We start from the raw sequence: 15,276 nt of genomic DNA, 5'->3' as shown, positions 1-15,276 counted from the left end.
TGCCAGTTACTACCCTAGGTTGGTGGAGAGCTTTGCCAAATTGGTGGCCCCTCTAAATAAGCTGGTGGCTGATTTGGGAGGCACAAAGTCCAAAAGGAGATCAGAGCTTGAAATCGCTGGGAACTGGACTGAGGAGTGTCATAGGAGCTTTGAGGCTCTCAGGTGGTAAGGTGAGGCCCATGGCTTATGCCAGAGGTCTGAGGCCCACTTAACGCAACACGGCCAACTACAGCTCCATGAGGCTGGAGTTATTGGCTCTCAAGTGGGCTATGACTGAAACGTCTAGGGGATATCTGCTTGGCAATAAGGGTGTGGTATTCACCGACAACAATCCACTTAGCCACCTGTCAACTGCAAAGCTTGGAGCCACTGAACAACGTTGGGCAGCCCAACATCTTTCGACTTTGAGATTAAGTACCGCTCTGGGAGAAGTAATGGGAATGCTGATGCCCTGTCCCGTCGGCACCCACCAGGTGTGCAAGACCTTGAAGCCATGCTCCCTAACACGTCGCTCCCCTTCCCTTACGGCAAGCCTTGCCAGTGGCAATGGCAACATAAACGGCTGTCATTGTTACGCTCTCCGAGAGCTTACAGGTGTGAACCCACAATACTGAACACTATTGAGAGGAGACTGAAGTTTATGAAGCAAAAGGCTTTATTTTCAAAACCGGTTATACCGAACAGCAGAGGGAATAGGTATTCACAATGTCCAGGGCCAGGGAGTTTCTCCGGAGGTGGAGCGGAGGTCCGAAGCCGGGGATCCAGAGTTTGCGAGAGCGAGCAGGCTGGAGCAGGTGTGCGGAGATGCACGGAGGAACAAAGGCAAGGTGAGCCGGGGATCCAGAGCTGACGAGAGCAAGCAGGCTGGGGCAGGTGTGCGTGGAAGCACGGAGGAACACAGACAAGGGGTTGGTGGATGGATGTGGCAGGCAGAGGAGTAGGCAGATGGATGCTGAACAGAGAGAGCACAAGGTGAGGATTAACAGGAACACTGAGATTAAGTTTTGCTAAGAGCTAAATACCAAGACGTATTACCACTGTGGTGAGACGACAAACTGGTGAATGCTGAATGACGAAAACCGGGTATATAAGCAGGTGTAGGTGAGTAGATGAATCAGAGTGACGAGCAACAGCTGAGGAAGTGAGTTGGCGGGAATCAAAAGTAGGTCAGCCATGCCCAGCCAGGAAGACAGACACACAGACAGACAACAACAGCAAACACAAAAAAGGGGAAAAGAAGGAGGCAGCACTGTAGATCCTCACAGTACCCCCCCTCCCCCTCAACGGGAGCCTCCTGGCGACCACCAGGCTTGTCAGGGTGTGCCCTGTTGAACTCCCTCACCATGATAGGGTCCATAATGCGTGACCGAGGAACCCAGCAACGTTCCTCAAGGTTGTAACCCTCCCAATCAACCAAGTATTGCAAGCCCCTGCCCCGGCGCCTAACATCCATAAGTCGACGTACGGTGTAGGCAGGATGATCATCGATGACTCGGGGGGAAGGAGGGGGAATGGTTGGAGGGCACAGGTCGCTGGTGTGAACTGGCTTGATTTGAGAAACATGAAAGGTGGGATGAATCTTCATGGATCTGGGGAGTTTGAAGCGGACAGCAGAGGGGTTAATGATGCGCTCAATGAGGAAGGGGCCAAGAAACCGAGGGGACAGCTTTTTAGACTCAGTGAGGAGGGAGATATTCTTGGAAGACAGCCAAAAAGATTGTCCAGGGCTGTAAGGGGGAGCGACATGTCTGTGACGGTTGGCTGACCGTTGATTTCTGGCAGAAATCTGGAGGAGTACCGAGCGAGTGTCCCTCCAAATCTTTCGGCACCAACGAAGATGTTGCTGAACGGATGGGACTGCCAACTCACTCTCTTCCTCAGGAAACAGGGGAGGTTGGTACCCTAAGGAGGCTTCAGAGGGAGAGAGACCAGTAGCAGATGATGTGAGTGAATTGAAGGAATACTCAACCCAGGGTAGAAGGGAGCTCCAGGTAGATTGATTGCGATTGGCAACACAGCGGAGAGTTAATTCCAGGTCTTGATTGGCCCTTTCTGTTTGGCCGTTAGACTGGGGATGATATCCAGAGGTTAGACTGACAGATGCACCAAGTGAATGACATAAATTCTTCCAAACCTGAGAGGTGAACTGAGAGCCACGGTCGGAGACGATGTCAGCTGGAATTCTATGTAAACGGAAGACGTGCTGGGTGAGTAATTGGGAGGTCTCCAGGGCTGAGTGGAGCTTGGGCAGGGCTAAAAAATGGGCATTTTTGGAGAAACGGTCAACAACAGTTAGATTCTTGTGTTACCTTGTGAGGGAGGTAGGCCGGTGACAAAGTCGCAACATGTGACCAGGGTCAACTTGGAATAGGAAGGGGCTGAAGCAATCCCACAGGTCTGTGATGAGAGAGTTGTACATGCTGAAACAAACTCCTTGGTGTCTTTGTCAACTGTTGGCCATCAGAAATGTCTCCGGAGAAGGGAGAGTGTCCGGTTGGCACCTGGATGATTGGCGAAACGGGAGCTGTGGACCCACTGCAGAACTTGGGAACGGATTGAGTTGGGGACAAACTGACGATTAGGCGGACCGCTACCAGGGTCTGGTTGCTCCAAAAGCGCCTCCTGGATCGAGTACTGATTTCCCAGGTGAGGGCACCCACAACACAACTCTGGGGTAGAATTGAGTCAAAGGAGGTTACAGGTCTCGCAGACGAGAACGACCTGGACAGGGCATCAGGCTCGGTATTTTTAGAACCAGGGCGATATGTAAGTGAGAAGTTGAAACGACCAAAAAAGAGGGCCCACCTGGCTTGTTGGGAGTTTAGCCGTTTGGCTGACTGGATGTATTCGAGGTTTTTGTGGTCAGTCCAAAAAAGGAATGGCTGCTCGCTGCCCTCGAGCCAGTGTCACCACTCCTCCAATGCCAATCTTCACTGCCAGAAGCTCTCTGTTACCCACATCATAATTCCTCTCTGCTGGGGAAAGACGACGAGAGAAGAAAGCACATGGATGAAGTTTATTGTTTGGCCCTGCAGTCTGGGACAGAACAGTGGCAACCCTGATGTCTGCAGCATCAATCTCAACAACAAACTGCTTGCTTGAGTCCGGCTGGATGAGAATGGGGGCAGAAGTGAACAGGGACTTGAGTTGAAGAAAGGCATTGTTAGCATCAGTGGTCCAGGAAAACTTGACTTTGATGGAAGTGAGACTGGAGAGTGGAGCTGCAACCTTGCTATAGTTCTTGATGAACCGGTGATAGAAGTTGGCAAATCCCAGGAACCTCTGCAACTCCTTCCGAGTTGTGGGGACTGACAGCTTGAATCTTTCCTGGATCTGCCTCCAACTTGCCTTGCCTGATGATGTATCCAAGGAAACTGACCCGATCCTGGTGAAATTCACATTTCTCAGCTTTGACGAACAGTTTGTTCTCAAGCAGCCTCTGTAGAACCTGACTGACGTGGTTCTGGTGTTCCTCCAGACTCTTGGAAAATATCAAAATGTCGTCGATGTACACAAAAACGAACCGGTTGAGGAAATCTCGCAGGACATCATTTACAAGGGCCTGGAAAACAGCTGGGGCATTAGAGAGTCCAAAGGGCATGACAAGATATTCAAAGTGACCAAGGGGGGTGTTAAAGGCTGTCTTCCACTCATCTCCTTGGCAAATTCGAACCAGGTGGTATGCATTTCTGAGGTCGAGTTTAGAGAAAATGGTGTCACCTTGGAGAGGCTCAAAAGCTGAGTTTATCAGGGGAAGTGGGTACTTGTTTTTAACTGTGACGTTATTTAACCCACGAAAGTCAATACAAGGTCGGAGTGATTTATCCTTCTTGTCCACGAAGAAAAACCCCGCACCCAGAGGGGAGGAAGAAGGACGAATAATACCTGAAGCAAGGGAGTCACCGATGTATTTCTCCATGGCCTCTCTCTCTGGCCGGGACAGATTATAGAGTCTGCTGGTTGTTAAAGGAGCCCCAGGAAGCAGATCGATGGGACAATCATAGGGACGATGAGGTGGGAGAGAGAGAGCTTTATCCCTGTTGAAGGCCCCACTCAGGTAGTGGTAAATGTCAGGAACACCAGATAAGTCAACATCAGCTGAGACACATGGAGCAGGCATATGGTTAACAGGGACGGGAGGCACTGCAGACTGTAAACAGTTAAGGTGGCACAACTGATTCCATTCAATGATTCTTCCTCCAGCCCAATCAATATGCGGATTGTGGGTGCAAAGCCATGGGTAATCAAGAACCAAAGGGGTAGCAGGGGCGGAAATGACCTTAAGTTTAATTACTTCTCTGTGATTTCCAGAAATAATCAGGGTTACAGGTTGTGTCTGCTGTGTAACTCTTGAAATGCTTTGACCATTTAGGGCATTTTAAGGTCTGAATGTTAGCACAAAGTCTGGCAGGAATGAAAAAACGGCGCAAGGTTGGGGCTACAATTGGTGTTGGATGTGGGCTCGTCAGGACCCACAAATTCACTGACGAGCCCCTACGTTTGGGCGGACAGGACAACCAGCAAGGAAATGCCCCAATTTCCCACAATACAGGCACTCTCCAGACCTCAGACGTCGAAGGCGCTCCTCAGGAGATAGTCCGGTACGTCCCAACTGCATTGCTTCCTCCTTTGCAAAGGTGGGCACGCGAGGTGGCGAGGTGAAGCCAGACGGTCTGGATACAGAGGGAGCATAATTGGGTGAGTTGTTTAACTTACTAGGCAGAGAAAAAGGAGAATGCAGTGTTCGCTCCGCACAGCGTTCCCGTAGCAGGCTGTCGAGACGAGACACCAAGAAGATTAAGGATTGGAGGTCAGCAGGCTCATCTCTTGCAGCCAGCACATCGTTCCGTTGGTCCTTCAACCCCCTAACAAACACTGACCTTAGAGCCGCCTCATCCCATCGAGCCTCCGCCGCCACTGTGCGAGTAATCTGCGCCGTTTCGAGTCTCCTGTTGCAAATTTAGCAGACGATTTGCAGCTGAGCCAGAGTAGTCGGGGGTGATCAAAAACAGTGGACAAATGTTCAGAAAAAACTCCAAAGGAAAGAGTGTGTTAATCCACAGAAGAACTCAATGCTTCGGCCCAGGTTAATGCTTTGCCACAAAGCAAACTCAACACATAGTTCATTTTAGTCACATCAGAAGAAAAGGACAAGGGGCGCTGGCGAAATACCTTTTTGCATTGAAAAATAAATCCTCTGCATTTCTCCACCTCTCCGTGGAAAGACTCTGGGTCGGAGATGGGGAAATCCCGACATGGAGTGGATTCCTGAAGGAGATTGGAGGGTGCAGGAATTTCAGCAGAATACGTCAGGGTTGAAATCTGGGCTGCAAGATTTGTGATGTGATGTGCCATGGACTGATTGCTGTCAACTAAAGTTGGATTAGCTACCCTTGTTAACCCAGAAGGTTTCCCTGATGAGACAGGGCGTGCTGAACAGCGGAGGAATCCGATCCAGTGTCAGAGGGGTTCATATTGACCAGTTCGTACTGTTACGCTCTCCGAGAGCTTACAGGTGCAAGAGCGAGCAGACTGGAGCAGGTGTGCGGAGATGCACAGAGGAACACAGGCGAGGTGAGCCGGGGATCCAGAGCTGACGAGAGCAAGCAGGCTGGGGCAGGTGTGCGTGGAAGCACGGAGGAACACAGACAAGGGGTTGGTGGCTGGACGTGGCAGGCAGAGGAGTAGGCAGATGGATTCTGAACAGAGAGAGCACAAGGTGAGGATTTACAGGAACACTGAGATTAAGTTTAGCTAAGAGCTAAATACCAAGTCGTATTACCACTGTGGTGAGACGACAAACTGGTGAATACTGGACGACAAAAACCGGGTATATAAGCAGGTGTAGGTGAGTAGTTGAATCAGAGTGACGAGCAACAGCTGAGGAGGTGAGTTGGCGGGGATCGAAAGTAGGTCAGCCACACCCAGCCTGACACACAGACAGACAACAACAACAAACACAAAAAAGGGGAAAAGAAGGAGGCAGCACTGTAGATCCTCACAATCATAGCCTTGCCTCATCATACAAAGTCTGATATGGAGGCTGTTCTGCCCTCCAGGCAGCTTATCTTGTGTTTTGTGTTGTTTAGCACCACCTATGTTGAACGTTGTACTGCACCGTAGACCAGTATTTAAAAGTATATCAGGCCACATGTTCAGTTATACAGTATGTGAGAGCCCAGCAGAGCCACATGGTGTTCTCCATCCAGTGCAATCCTTTGATTTGGCTCATCGTGCGGTGATAGAACCCACTCACAATAGGTTGGAAAATGTCCTTGTCATAACAGACATTTTCAGTAAGTAAACTTTGGCTTTCACCACCCGTGATCAACGAGCCTCCACTGAGGCTTAGGTTCTGGTCACAGAATAGTTTTCCAAGTTTGGTGTTCCAGCCCGTATACATTCGGTCCAGGGCCGAAACTTTGAGAGCTTTCTTATTCAGCAACTTTGCAGCCTCTACGGCATTGAGAAATCTCGCACTACTCCCTACAATCCAGCTGGCAATGGTCAATATGAAAGGTTTAACCGAACCTTTCACAACTTGCTGCGCACCCTGCCTGTGTCCCGGAAGCGTTATTTGAACTCCTGCTTGCCACACGTTCTGTATTCGTACAACACTGCTCCCCATCAGTCAACTGGTGAATCTCCATTCTTCCTGATGTTTGGAGAAGAGCCAAGGCTCCCAGTTGATTTTCTGTTGGGTGAGTTCCATGAGTGGATTGAGGAGCACCAGGCAAAATTGCAAATTGCCTTTGAAGGAGCTCAAGAGAGGTTAAAAACTGCAGCAGAGCACAGAAAGAGACGCCATGACCAGAATGTCAAAGATCATCCATTGAACGAGGGCCAGTTAGTATTGTTACGAGATTTCAGTGCCAAAGGGCGCGCCATAAGATCAGGGATATTTGGAGCTCTGTCATGTAAAGAGTGATAAAAGCACCAAAATGAGGGTTGGTGTACATCATTGCACCTGCAAACGACCTGATTAAAACCAAACAGGTCCACTGCACTCTTTTGAAGGCTGTGTTTGGAACATACTCTCCAGGTGGTGCCCCTGTCCCTCTCTCAATTCCTCCTGACTCGTCAAATTCGGAGGATGAGCTGTCCTTTGATGGTGAACTGTGGGTTTCCAGAAATGAAACTCTGCATCCTCCTTCCACCAGATCAGGTGGTGACCCGAGAAACCCCTTGGTTGCTGCTTCCACCATCTGACCCAGCCCCCATCAAGGCTGGTCCTTCGGTGACTCTCGCTGCCCTGCCAGAGTTGCCACCCTCTTGCTTGGCTATTCCACCTGCCACTTTCCCTGATTCTAGAGAAGGGATATTGCGACGGACAGCACGGTCAACTGCTGGGCAGCATCCTAATGTCCATCATCTCCCGAGAGTGGTGGGAGAATTGGCGCCTGTGGCCGAAAACTCTCCTGGTCCCGTGTCTAACTCTGTGTCTGTCATCTTTAGACCTTGAAACTTGCGTTTTTGCCGTGTTTGCTTCCGCCACCGGTGCAAGTATGTTGCAGTAGCATTGCTCGCTTCAGGAAAAGTTCTGCAATTTGCCAGCGTATTGATACTTAGCCCTGCTTTGCCTTGCTTAATGGAGGGTCTTCCGGTTGCCGCCTGTCAACACAGCCATAAAGAGCGTGAAGCTCTCTCCTCTTGGCGTCATCAATAGGAAAGCCTAATCGGTATGTGCGCTGTACGGTGATCTATTCAGTCAATCCACCTCATTAATTTTATTGATATTAACGCTGTATTTGTATTTATTCATAAACCTAGGGCCAATCCAATGTTTAAGGGACATCTGCTGTTTTGCTTCACCGGAGAAAGTGTTCTTGCCAGCTGCTGATCCTGCCTAGGGTTTGGGCTACATAATTGTTGCTTCTGGTTGCTGCTTCTGGCCAGCTTTGCGTCGCCTACTGCGTAGGTTCGCTCACCAGCAAAGTGCTGCTTTAACTGCACGCCTTCCTGCTGCCTTGCTTGGGCCGAAACTTGAAGTGTTGAAGTCACTGAACTCTGGGGCTAACTCCCTCTATAATTTGTTCTTATCTTGGTCAACTTGATTTAAACTAGTTTGTTTATTTCATTCTAGTTAATTATTTTGTTTGACTGAACTTGACTGAACCTTTTCTCTTGTGATTTGTTTGATTTGAAGTGTTTATACAAGTTGTTATCATCTTTTGTTTATGGGAAAATATTTGATATTGTGTTTGTTAATTATTTGATTTACGTATTTTGCCCCCCATTAACTGCGTTTGCCTCTTTGTTTCCCAACTTAGTTACTGAGAGCTGAAGGTTGTGGTGCTGGTGGTGTTCCTCCCTTCTTTTGTGTGTGATGTGCTCCCCGGGATTGGATTTCCTGCACGTATGACTGGGGTGATTTAAGTTTGGATTGTTTGGGGATCCTGATCCACTCACTTGTCGACCCTACCCCCCCTAAGGGGGCCCTAAGTAAGTCTCAGCCCCTAATTCATTTGTTCCCTTTGTGTTACAGCCCTGTGTGACTGTTTTAAACTGAATTTTTAATAATTGACTTGTGCTTAATAAAATTGTATATTTTTGATCAATTGAAACCACGTCTCCTGCTCCATTAGTATTCAAACCTGTGTGTCCTATCTATAACTGCAAACCTGTTAATATGTCCTTGGGTGAAACTCCCAAGGTGGCGTTGTCGGAATTGTGAATGATGTAATCAAAACAACTTTAAACAAATACATTCACCTATTCTCCCCTCTGCGGCTACTGCCACATTAAAGGTCCCATGTCATGGCCATAGCTACTGATCATAATTCCATTTTTGAGGTCTACTAGAATAGATTTACATTGTGCAATTTTACAAACTCACATTGGTTTCTCATACAGAATCTCTGTGTATAGTATGTGTATAATATTCACTCTGTGCTAAACGGCTTGTTGGAGCTCCCCCACCTCCCTGTGAACCCGGTGAGCTCTGATTGGTCAGCTCGCCCACTCTGTTCTGATGAGTCCACCACCGTTACAGCGGAATATCAGTGATTGTGTTACAATGGCGTTAGCAACCAGAAAATGACACCAGTAATGACAAACAGATGAGAATGCTGCGTGGGGTCTGGGTGCCGTGTTGGTGGGACGTTGCGCGGCTCGCTGGTGTGAGGAGGGGACAGTGTGAGCTCTATTACTGGTGTTGTTTCCTGGGTGCTGCGTGAGGCCTGCCAGACAGTGAGACATCGCGAAACTCAGCCTGAGCACCATGGATGCGGGAATGGGGGGTGCTGAGGGGGCTGCAGCAAGCCCATCTGCGAGGCTCTGTTTTTGAGCAATCACTTGTCCTCAGTCCCAGCTATTACAAACATAATTAATGAGTTTGGGGTATTTTCAGGATATAAGGTTAACTACGGGAAATCATTGGCTTTACCACTTGGGAATTTAAAATGCTCTGATTTATTGGGACACATTCCTTTCGAATTGGCAACTAATGGGTTCAAATATCCAGGCATTTTTGCCTCCTATAATTTTGAAAATATGAAATGAATTTGGACCCGGTGGTGAATGAGTCAGTGCAAACTGAGATCAGAAAAGTGTTTGGCACAGATTTACCTTTTAACGTAAGGTGACTTTGTCCTCGGATCAGTTTTAAATTACGAATGTAGACATAGGCTTATTATTGGCATTGCTCTGTATGCAGCACGACTCCCAATCCTCCAGGAATGGTTGGATGAAGATCTGCCTAATCTTTTGTTATGGTTTCAAAATTTGATGTAAATCCTGCCATTGGAGCGGCTGTCACACAGCGAGGAACTCTGGATGAATTTGTTAGAGGCTGGTCTCCAATTGCACCGTACATGAAGGACGAATAGTCAAGGGTTATAACTGTGGGCGTAAATATAACATAAGTGTGAGTGAGTACTAGGTTGCTACTGTTGCTGTTTCTGTTATTGTTTTGTGGGTTTTATTATGTTTTGTTGTTATTTTTGAATGTGCAATTGTCCAGCTGGGCTAAGCCCCCGATGTTACTAGATCCAAGCAATGTCCCTGTCTGGATCTTAAAAACTGTACATGTGAAGTTGCTTCTTTTTCATTTGTGCTGTTAATAATGTATTTTCTAGAGAGTAAGGCTGTCATTTTAAAGTTTTACTTTTTAAAAGTGATTTAAATGTGACACCAACACACTCTCACTCCATAATCGTCCAGGAGCGACGTTTGGTCAGGGTCCTTCAGCTTCATAAAGGGACGCAAATAGCTTTCAACTGATTGCAATGTATTCCCATCTGCGGCGGGATTTGACGCTCATGGAAGCACGGCATTCGTTTGTGTCGGCTGCCCTTAAAGGCAATGTGAGCTTCCATTCCCATTGGATAACGGATAATTGTACACCCGGAAGTAAGTATTCCCCTTACTGTTGATTGATTTTACAGTGATATCTGCACTACTCATCGACTAAAAAACACCAGATTATCCTTGTTAATTACACAACATTGATGAGTTTAAATTGTGTGCAATGCTTTTGTATTTTTCCCCTTCGATTCGGAGAAACAAATATTTTTTAAGGATGGCAGAAGTCACTAAACTACCCAGAATCCCGAGCTATCGTTTAGGACTACACCATGTGCTCTGTTTGACAAACCCTGTGATAAAAAAAAGATTAAATCATACTTTATTCAGCAGTGCTTGCTTTACTCTTTGAAAGTCATCACATGAATGCATTGGAATAAATGGTTCGGCTGCATTAAATATATTAAACATCTGTCGTAGTTCTTTATTTTTATTTATATACAGAGATTGGGCTCAGAATAGACCGGAAACTATTCTTTTAACGTTCAGTTTCAATTTCACAATAAAGTTAGTAGTAATATTTTGTTTTGATATTATTGTTTTTTATTAACTACTAGACCGCTGGGTCATGTTAAGACCATCTTTTCTGTGTTGCTGTGGGTTTTTTCCATCGCTTTTGTGTTACAAATATCAAAACAATAACTAAATATATCCGTCGTAAACTAAACCAGAAACAGCAGTATACATATTTTATTTTGTTAACACTGTAAACTTGACAGCTTTTTAACCCAAACCACGTACTGGTTAAAGTACGTTATTACACGTTTAGAGTAATGCAATGCAGGTAGATTGTGTTGCTTTTTAACGACTGTTTAAAATGCCTTTTTCTTAATGTCTTTGATTATTATTAACTACTTGTTAGTTGTTGCTAGGGACGCTGCTATCGATATTATTTCTGTTATGTTGTGTAACTGTTTAATGGTGTTATCTTTATTGCTACCCCCTTCCCCGTCAATGTATAGTGTTGGTCCACAGCGCACACGTATTAGTTTAACAAAATCTGCATCTAAAATTGTGGCATAGATAGCCTACGTTATTTTCCCCTGTGCAATTCTCCATTTACTCAACAATAACACATAATTATCCTTGTGTTTATTTATTTGTTTGATTAATAAACACAAGTTGGAGTCCGTCAGGAGCAGCTCATTTGTTTAGAGAATATTACACCCGGAAGTAAGTATTCTCTCCGCTTCGTTTGACAAACCCCGTGATAGTCCTCAAGCTCTGTGATTGGAGGGTGTGCTCCGAGGGTTACGCCGAGCGTCGAACAGCACTTGAAATGGGATGGAACCACGGCAGACTGTCCAAAAATGGATTTGAACGGGTCCACCGCGTCCCCCCCTCCCCCACCCCGTCCCCAGAACTACACATGCTGGCTATTGTGTTTTGCAACATGTTCTCTATCTATGGCACGTCTCTACTGGGAGTTGTAGTTTTAAAAGACGTTTTCGTATTTCCCATAATAAGAAGTTACCAGTATTAAACTGTGTACATCCATGGAGGTTTAGGGGATAGGAAACACTCAAATTAAAAAAATATAACTAATAAATGGGTGAAAATTGCTTGTGCCCATAATGGGCAGCATTAATACATATACCCACATGCCAGAAGAGCTTTATTTAACAGCTGATCTTATGTTTGTGACCCCTCCTGTTGTTAATTGATAACATTACATTACATTACATTAATTGATAAGCCTGAAACATGCACTTGTCAAGGTTCAGAGGCAAATTTTGCAAATAAGGCAGTAGCCATCGATCATCCTAAGATAAGATATACTTTATTGATCCCAAGTTGGAAACATTTGCATTACATCAGCATGTGTAACAGTTGTAAATATGCGGTGGTGTTTATTTGTAAATCATTTAGTATAATCACACAAATTCTGTGTTTTATATTTAATAATTATGTGTTCATTATTTATTGATTGTTCAATACCTGACAAGGCCGGAGATTAAATATCTACATAAATCTTATAAGAGTATAATACATATGTATAATATCAGTTAAAATATGTGCTTCAACATAGAACATTGCTGGAGGTATGCACAAATATTGATAGATGTCTTGTAATGCACTATTGAGGAACCTGCGACCCAAGTTTTTCATTCATTGCATAACTACACCGTTTGTGAATATGATATGTCAATAAACCTTAGAAAATCTTGAAATCTTGAAAGGGATGTTCAAAATAGTCATTATATACAGTCTTTAATTAACTATTAGTAGAGAATAACGAGTAATGAATATACTTTATAGCAGTGATGCAAACACAGGTATGGTGAAAAAAGAGAGAACTATTCGAAGCAGAAAAAAAACAGCGTAATATACCATCTGACAAAGGCCTGTGCTATAATGCTTCAATTAACTGGCTATTCTTTATAACAGGGGTGGGGAACCTTTTTCCTCTCAAGGGCCATATCAAATTTTTAAACATCCTCCGAGGGCCGTACAAATTATTGACCTCTGCTTAAAAATACTAAAATCACAGCCCATTAATTTCGCATTTCTTTCATGCCGTGCAAAGAAAAAGCAACCTCTTAATCCAGATATTTTACCATGACTCGTGCATGCATTCACGTGCACGGTTGTGGCATGACCACTAAAACAGAAAGTATATTGGACACAAGATATGTGCAAATGTATTTCGTTTCCTATCCATGTTGACCTGATTTAAGAGTGGGGGGGGGGGACCTAACCTCCTCTAGGGGGGTCCTCACCTCCCCGGGAAGATTTTCTTTTTAAATGTTGAAGTTAAAAGCATCAATCTGGTGGACATTGAGAGCAACATTAGGAGATCTATGGATACATCTCTCAACATCCATATGAAACAGAACTGGAAGCAGATGTATTTTTCTTTATGGATATTTTACAAATCACTCCCCTTTCAAACTGTATTCTTGTTTATTAAAATAACAACTTTTATTTACTGTCATGTTATACCTGTTTACTTTATGCTCTTGTTTTTTAGAACTATAATGATCATATAAAGATGATTGGAGAAAAAGCTTCTTATATTCGTTAGCATTGCAAGCTTACCAGATGCTAATAACAACAAAGTTATTGACTGTATGATCAGTATGACAGATGAACACATCGCCACTGGGTTTACAACTAAAGACACAGCCAAGCAGAAACTGTGGCATGTGTACGGCTCCTTATGGGTACTGCAATTGTTGGAAGTGCCGAAGTGACGTTCTGGTGCTACCCTGCCATGCTCCCCTGTCAGACGAGACATATACCACGTGATGACACGTTAGGCTTGTGTTGTGTTCAAGGACCCTGACCTTGGCCAGGAAAAACAGGTACTCGCCTGTTTAATTATTTTGCGGTCTAGATTTCTTTAATTTTTTTCTTTTTTGCGTGTGTTTATAAATTACCTCGAGGGCCGTAGCAAATGGTCTCGCGGGCCGTATACGGCCCGGGGGCCGGAGGTTCCCCACCCCTGCTTTATAATATATTCAGTTCAATAGGAGACAGAGATGTTAAGTTATAAATCAAGGGTTTTTATTATTATTTACAGCAGGGGTGGGGAACCTTTTTCCTTTAAATTTTTACAACATCCTCCGAGGGCCGTACAAATTATTGAACTCTACCTCTGCTTGAAAAAACTAAAATCACAGCACATTCATCTGGCCTTTCTTTCATACTGTGCAAAGAAAAAGCAACCTCTTAATCCAGATATTTTACCATGACTCGTGCATGCATTCACGTGCACGGTTGTGGCATGACCACCCAAACAGAAAGATATGGACACAAGATGTGTGCAAATGTATTTAGTATCCTATCCATGTGAACATGATTTAAGTAGGGGGGACCTAACCTCCTCTAGGGGGGTCCGTGTGCATGCTCCCCCGGGAAGATTTTTTTTTAAATATTGAAGTTAAAATAATTAATCTGGTGCACTTTGAGAGCAACATGGATACATTTTTCAACACCCATTTGAAACAGAACAGGAAGCAGATTTTTCTTTTTGGATATTTTACAAATCACTCCCCTTTTAAACTGTATTCTTGTTATTTTTAACAACTTTTTTGTTACTGTCATATAGTATTTTATACCTGTTTTTCATTTAGTCTCTAATGTCTCATTAATAACTATAATGATCATATCAAGGTGTGCCTTAACCTCACTGAGCTGAGGTTATTTGATCCTCTCAGGAGAGAGCTCTCTTCCACCTGGTTGTAGAAAAGCTCTTTAAATTTGTTAGCATAGCTAGCTAACCAGATGCTAAAAACAACAGATCGCCACTGTGCTTACAACTAAAGACACAGCCACGCAAACACTGCGGCATGTGTACGGCTCCTTATGGGTACTGCAATATTTGAAGAGCTGGAGCGGCACTTCACTCCTTTCAGAGGAGACATAACCACGTGAAGACACGTTACGCTCGTGTTGTGTTCATGGAACCTGTCCTTGGCCAGGAAAAACACGCACTCGCTTATTTAATTATTTTGCGATCTAGATTTCTTCTTGTTTTTTGAAGTTGTCCGTCAGTCGGACGGACGGATCCCCCCCGCCCCCCCCAAAACGAAAACTCTTCGGTTCTCCACGAATTACACAAGTCACCCAAATCAGCGTTAAAAAAGCGGGAGGCGCCGAAAAGCGACTAATTTGCATCACTGTTATAGGGATGCTATTAATATCTATTAATAAAAATAATGAAATTCAATAATATGCTTTAACCACTAGGTGTCCCTTTATATCAGCTGTGCACCTTTATGGTGTAAATACAGCCTATCTACCAATTGGATCAAATATAAAAGTCAGCTGAATTAGTGTTGATACTGCCAAGAGACGTATTGTGTGAAAAGAAATGTAAGATGTTGTTTAATTGCTGATATATTTATGATCCACGTCACGTTTTCAGTGTTGGCGGCAGTTCCTCATGTTTGTCTAGAAGTCTTCTCATCAGGGCTGTATAAATAGAGAACTACGGCATACATGTAATATTTAATCCAGCCGAACCGTGTA

The sequence above is a fragment of the Notothenia rossii genome, assembly GCF_949606895.1.
Source record: "Notothenia rossii genome assembly, chromosome: 2".
NCBI lineage: Eukaryota > Metazoa > Chordata > Actinopteri > Perciformes > Nototheniidae > Notothenia > Notothenia rossii.
The sequence above is the reverse complement of the archived record's forward strand: the minus strand, read 5'-3'. Positions refer to the sequence as shown.